This window comes from Zingiber officinale, chromosome 8B (assembly GCF_018446385.1).
Source record: "Zingiber officinale cultivar Zhangliang chromosome 8B, Zo_v1.1, whole genome shotgun sequence".
NCBI classification, from domain to species: domain Eukaryota; kingdom Viridiplantae; phylum Streptophyta; class Magnoliopsida; order Zingiberales; family Zingiberaceae; genus Zingiber; species Zingiber officinale.
The window spans coordinates 14,119,698-14,126,664 of record NC_056001.1 but is presented as its reverse complement, the minus strand read 5'-3'; the positions used below and the strand labels follow the sequence as shown (position 1 = coordinate 14,126,664).

The 6,967-nt window shown below is 38.4% G+C and overlaps 1 long non-coding RNA gene across 6 annotated transcripts; it reads right to left on the bottom strand.

The window, feature by feature from the left end:
- Positions 1-5,532, bottom strand: LOC122016141. 6 transcript variants are annotated; one of them, XR_006121062.1, is made up of 11 exons: positions 5,090-5,532; positions 4,924-5,024; positions 4,349-4,491; positions 4,233-4,273; positions 4,068-4,145; positions 3,878-3,970; positions 2,772-2,963; positions 1,720-1,842; positions 1,591-1,654; positions 1,207-1,271; positions 1-188 (listed from the first exon to the last, which is right to left on the bottom strand). It is a non-coding gene; the product is annotated as an uncharacterized LOC122016141 (long non-coding RNA). The 6 variants fall into 6 exon arrangements; XR_006121060.1 differs by having other exon boundaries at positions 1,591-1,842; XR_006121063.1 differs by lacking the exons at positions 1,591-1,654; positions 1,720-1,842.
- Between the last annotated feature and the right edge of the window lie 1,435 nt (positions 5,533-6,967).

The following is a 6,967-nucleotide window of genomic DNA, read 5'->3' as shown; positions in this document are numbered from 1 at the left end:
TAGCAAAACACACCAAATAAAAATCTACTAAGCCAGCAAAAATCCAACCATTACAATGTCATAAGAAAAACCATACAATCCAAAGTGCAAAACCAATATAAGTTCGAAACAAACAGAAAACCACAAGACTAATACGTAAACTCTCGTGACCAGGGGACTAGCAACTGGAACCTCGTGATGGCCTCGACCTGAAATAAGAAAATATCAACGGGGTGAGTCCAACACTCAGCGGATACTAAGTTGACATGCATAATAAATAATAACTAATAGTAATAAATATGTGTACAGTTCTTCGAGTAATGGAAAATGCAAACTGTAAGAAAAGGTAGAAGCTGTACTCACCAGGACCTCCTATCAGGACAACAAGGTCGTCAGACCGAAAATAACATGTCCCTGTATGCATGTCAATCATATGCATCCATCCAAATATGCAGTAAACAAAGTGCAGCAAACACAATCAATAAATGTAATAATGTGTATGATGCAAATTATATGTCCTGGTCACCCTTGACGCCAGTCAGCCATCTCACACACAATGGTGAGACTGAGTAGGTAGGGCTGTGACAACTGTACACTCTGCCATCACTGCTTCTGATGAGTGACCGAATGGACATGATGCAGTTAGAGTACACCTATCCTTCTACCCCAAATCATAAGTGGGGGAGCTTAATGCTCTTATCAACCTGAGCCAATCCAGAGGAGGGATCCCTGTGTTACTACCACGCTGTAGAGCAACCTGCTGCAACACACCCTGCCTGAATAAAAATTACTAACCCATGAGTAGTTGTGTGTGCAGATCCATGTAACTGGCGATGTGCTCAACAATAATGGAGTCGCTAATCGCTCAGCATGCAATCATGTGAGATGGTGCATGACACTAAGCATGAAATCCTGACCATATCTACCTCCATAAAACATGTACCAAAATATATGGATCAAATACGAAGATGTAGGTACGCATGTCAGATATGGTACATGTCAAGTCCGGTGCATCGTAAGACATGGTATGTCACTACCTCTATGAGCATAAACAGTCATGGCAATACACAAGATGGTATAAAACATAAATGCATAAACGATAAAAACATGCAGCAGGTATCATGTAGTGACATACCAAACCAAATATAAACATAATTATTATTAAAGGTTATAACCTACTACGCATATCAACATGACATATCAAAAGAAATAAGTCAATGTACCCACCTCAAAAAGTGGAGATCATCTTCGAAATAGACCCTACGTCGAGACGCTCGTCTCAAATCAAAGCCCTGTAATAACATACATATAATTAAGCCATGCTCGTAGATATCCAATAGCTTAGTCAAAATTCCTATTAACCAGGATACCCTGTTGATCTCGGTTAATTAAATAAATCGGATCTAACCCGAAGCTTATATTAAATCCAACATTTTAACCCTAATTAAATATAACTCCATGTTCAATTAGGGTTAGATTTCCTAACCCTAACTATCATATCCATCTAATATCAATTTCTTGATTGAATTAGGTTCAACCCAGCATTATAATTTCCTTAATTAATCCACACTTCCTTCATAGCTCGGATTAAAGCTTATCATGAAAACTCACCTTAGCAACCTCTTCCTTGATGTCCTCAGCTGAAGCAGTATTGACACAGCAAATTCCAAAAGCCCTAAATCGAAAATCATCACATCCGCATCAAAGTATTCAACCCAAGGACTCAATCCAAATACTCACCCAAACCTGAATGCCCGATTGTTGAGTCACTGCCAGATGTACTTGCTATCAGAAAATAGTGGCCGGAGCAACCTGGTGTTGCTTCCTCTGACCTAAAACGCCTCAGATATGTACAACAAAGATCTAGAAAAGGGAAGAGAATTATTTTCGGTTGTCACCAGTGAAGGAGATGAAGGAAAATTGTGGGTGGTAGACCTAGGGCACCACAGCATGTCCCTGTTAATACCTGAGGTTTCACCGGCCCGAAGTGGACTGACGACAGTCGTCTAGTAGTAAGGAGAGATGTCGAGGCAGTGAATCCGGCTGCCAGAAAAATGAAGAGGGGGAGGCAGTGGCGCGCGTTGACAGATTTAGGCTCGGCTGGCGACGACGAGCTGGAGAAGAACAAGGCTCGATAGCGATCAACGCTAGGAAGCACGCCGCGGATAATAGTATCTGCGGCGTGCTTTGCGTGCTGCGGAAAATACTTTTCACAGCGCACAAACGTATGATGTTGATGGTCTTAACTATATTAAAAAAAAAATAATTTGACGAAAATAATAAATTAAAATTTTACAACAATTTTAGTGCAAATCAAATCCATACAAAATTAATAAAAGTTATAGTTTTTCATTATACCACAAAAACTCAAAAGATCTAAAACAAGGTATGAAATCTCTAACAAACTAGCAATTACATAACAACAATTCAATTTACAATCCAAACAAATTAGTATAATATGTATCAATCACACAATACTATAAATTTAGATAACCATGTGACCGTGCTTCCTATTGTATCATCGAGAAACTGCATTTCATCATTTGGTCGAATTAGATCCACCTTTTCCACCAAAACCTTATCAACCCAAACTTTCCAACATGATCCAACAAGAATAATGTGATGCACTTTTGTGTTTGGATATGTGGATGCAATTTGGGGGATACATCACAAATTTTAACTAGTTATAAAGAATAAATCAGAATTCAATCTGAATAAAAAGCTGAAGAATTGTAGGATATTTAAATGAGAAAGAAATATTCCCACATATTTTATATCTTTATATAACTTACAGATTAAAAAAATTTAAGCTCTCCAAGCTCATTTCTTTAACTCCTCTGAACAAGTGGATGGAACTGGAAGCACAAGGTTTACTCATTGTCTAGGCCTGGAACATACTCCAAAGTGACTTCGAAAATTACAGGACTGCTGGGAGCTACTCTTGGTCTTCCTGGTGTTGAATTTAGGCCCTTGGGGAATGCTAACTGCGAAGAACATCATAAAAATTAAGTAACCAACTATGAATTGTGTGGCTGAGTTGTTTTATTAATTTTTTTTTTGTTGCTTGAAACCTGTGCTATCACAGGTAGTCTTATAGGTGAACAAAGACACGTCTGCTAAATTCTCAACTGATGAAGAATAAGGAGGAAATTAGCAAAGATATTTTGATTATCGGAGGTGGCAGCCAGAGATAGTTTGGTTATAGAAGGGTGGGGTATGCAGTCCTGAGGACCTAATCTAGCACTAAAATTAAGTCAACTTTAATTATGAATAGAACCTGATCTGCAATGGTTGCAATTGTTTACCAGATGTTTCTCCTCTTTGCCAACTAACATATTAGCTCCCTAAGCATTTGTCTTGCAAACAAGGAACCATGAAAATAAGGTCTGGCCTAATTTCATCATCTCTTTATTGAGTTACTGATCCAAAACAAGTAGAAATAAAGAATTATAACTCTATTTCAAAGACAACAACTAAAGGTCCAAGTGTTGAAATGTAAAAGACCAAATATGAATATTAGAAAAAGTTTAAAAGAAATTCCATCATAGTATGAGAAAAATCTTCAATTCTCACAAATCTGTGAGAACATTCTTTTCTATTACGAAGAATCATTGCCATAACAGAATTGAGTAAGTAATCAAATATCAAATTAAAGTGCCCACTTTTTCTAGGGTACACATACAAAATTACGGAGCTACTAAATAAAATACTTAAAGCTCAAAAGGAAAGCCTCCTAAAAACCAATGGGTGGGCTCAGACCTTCACCAATTTTGAGAAAATGCCTACCAAACAATAATAAAAGCATCAAGCCAATAGAAATTACAAACTCAAGTTTCAATGCTAAACTAATTATCATACTCCAAATACATAATAAATATAACAGTTTGGTGCAACTTACCCCATAATAGAATCTAGTATGCATAACTAGTCGGGGCAGGACAATACGTGCAACTGCACAACCAAACTTCTCATCCATAACTTGCATAGTGACCTTTAAGGATAGTTACAGACACACAAAAAAAGTAACCAGAAGCTATGTATAAAGTAACAAGAGGAATAAGTTATAATGACAAACTGCAAATTGATACCTGACTACGCCTTCATCTCTTTCACTCATCATGGAAATGTGCAAAGGCATGAGGGTCAAAATCTAAAGCATGCATCACCTTTGAAGAAAATGGCCTTCAGTTGCCACCAAGCATAATGAAAGAAAGCAGAAATAGAAGTAGTAAAATTATAGAGCATTTACTAACCTCGTGTATTAATGTGGCTAAAAGCAATGTTTCAACCTCAGCTGTTAAATGACAAGCGACATTTACATGACCTACAAATCATTGAAGCATAAATTCCAGAGACCAACATAGCTTACATTGACATGCCCCATGGCCAATTTGTCAAGGTTCTTGAAGCTTCCTTCACTATTGCTATCCGTGGAAGATGGTGCAGGTTCAGTTGCAACCACTAGAAGAACGGGCAGCAGAACAATTCCAGAGAAAACCAGCATCGCTAAGACTACATGAATAAATGAATAAATTACTTGAGATGATTGTATGACTGATGGCAGCATTTCTTAGAGAGACATTCAACAAATCTATTGAGAAATCTTTAATTTTCTGCTTCACTCATTCTTGTTGAAAGTAACAACGAAATATCTTCGAGATAATTTATCAAACAGTTCATAGTTAACATCTATATATAATTGAAACTTTGACGACTTATTTAACATACTTAGCATGAATGGAATGAACTACTATTTAATGACTAGAAAAGGATTCATGGATCTAACAATTCGACTAAAAAATAACAAAGAAATTTCATGAAGAAAAGAGGAAATCCTATTACATACACAACCTAAAACTACATGATTGTCTGTGTTGACAGGATAGAGTCAAACAGATTTTTGGATGATGAAGAATCTAAAATAACTTATCCATAATTTCTCACCCATAATCTCCTACACAAGCAAAGATTGGATCAGAAAACTTCCTTGCTTCAATTGGATCACAAACAATCTTTGAAGAAATTTTAGATAACAAGAGGTCTGCCTATATAAAAAAACATTAGCATCAACATCAAGAAATTTTGCTTGAGAATAGAAGATAAGAGTTACCTTAAGTTCTTCTGTCGTGCGATCTACACTCATTATCTGCTATGGAAAAGGATCATGCACCTTTGGAGATGTGGCAGTACTAAAAATCAAGATCACCATTGTAGGAGGCATGGAGAGAAGGCCCTCGGATTGCATGGAGTGGACAGAGTTTCACTTGGTGTCGAAAAGTTCTTGCCGAGGAGGTCGACCACAAGGTTCCACGCGTAGGGTGGGTGCTGGTCGTTGAGGTAGCAGGATCACACCCAACGGAAGAAGGTGACGGCGACACTCGACTAGGCCGGAGAGGGCTTCGATGGAGAGAGGATGGGCGAAGATGTTGGCGGAGAGGAGTTTAGGGATGCGATGGGGAGGTTCCGACGACAGGAGTTAGCGTGAGGAAGTGGTCGCGATATTAGGTTTTGTGGGCAGTTTCGAGCGTGAGGATATGTTTGGGTGTGAGGATATGTTTCACGGGTAGATAAGGGTGCACGGAAAAATATTCACGAGAGGTTTGTTTTGCGTGAAAATTTTTGGTTAAATATTTAGAAAATTTTGAATATTATTAACGGTGCATATTGCATACTAATATTTTATAATATTTATTCACAGCATATATTTTTTTACGCCGTTATTTATATATATAATAATTATTAACAGCGCACTCCATGTGCTATTAATATAAAGTTTTGGCAGCGCACTTTTCACGCCGTAGAAAAGTTTATTAACGGCGTACTTTTTCTGCACGCTGTCATTTGCATAAATATTTTACTATCCGCAGCACACATAATTAGGCGCGCCGTAAAAACTATTATTAACGGCGTGCTTTAACTGCACGTCGTTGATGGTGTGCTACGGAAAGTCATTTTTGTTGTAGTGTGATGGCAATCGTCTGGTAGTAAGGAGAGATGTCGAGGCAGTGAATCCGGCTACCAAAAAAATGAAGAGGGGGGAGGCAGTGGTACGCATCAGCATATTTAGGCTCGGCTGGCGACGACGAGCTGGAGAAGAACAAGGGTCGATAGCGATCAACGCTAGGGCAGAGAGACAGCGGCGCTGAGGCGTGAAACTGGCGGAGGCTGGAGTCGGGAATTAGGGCACGGTTCCAGATTTGAAGAGGGGCAGTGGATCCACGCTAGGGCACACTCAAGAAGAGCGTGCTGGATATGCGTCGGCACTAGGGCACGAGGCCAACCCTCGATCGACGTTGGCGACGCGTCAGGGAAAAAGATGGTGCTCACGGTGGAGAAGGCATGAGGGGTGAGTCGACGGAGAGTGGGGGGGAAGAGGAAAGAGAATCGACGCAAACTTCCTTGGCCGAGGGCTTTTGTACCCGTGGAAGCAGAGGAATGACACAAGGGAGGGCGGCGTTTTCGGGTGGAGGAAAACGAAGAGCTCGGGAGAGGAAGGGGTGTGTCAGCGAAGAGAAAAGGAAAAAGAAAAAAGAAAAAAGTAAAGGAAAATTAAAATTTTTCCTCGTTTAAATGGGTAGTCTAAACATGTTTTTTTGTGGCCCAATAATTGATCCCCTTAAACTCGTCATTCGTGCTTCGAAAAATTCCCAGAAAATTTTTAAAAATTCTGAAAAATTTCGTTAAGATTAATCCTCTATTAAATCTTATTAATTAATTAATATTTGTTGCCATATTTAACAAATTGTGTGTCAGTGGTTATAGGGGTAGATATTTCTTTGACATTGTCCATTCTAAATTTCTTTAATTTTTTTTTTTTTTTGCATATTTAGATTGATGAATGTATATTCCTTCTTTCGTTTGCTTAATTTTTAATCCTAACAAAAATGTTAATTCATCAACTAAACTCATTTCAATTCTACTTTCTATGTGATTTATGAACTCATTCAAATAATCCTTATTAGTAGACCCACAAATAATGTCATTCACA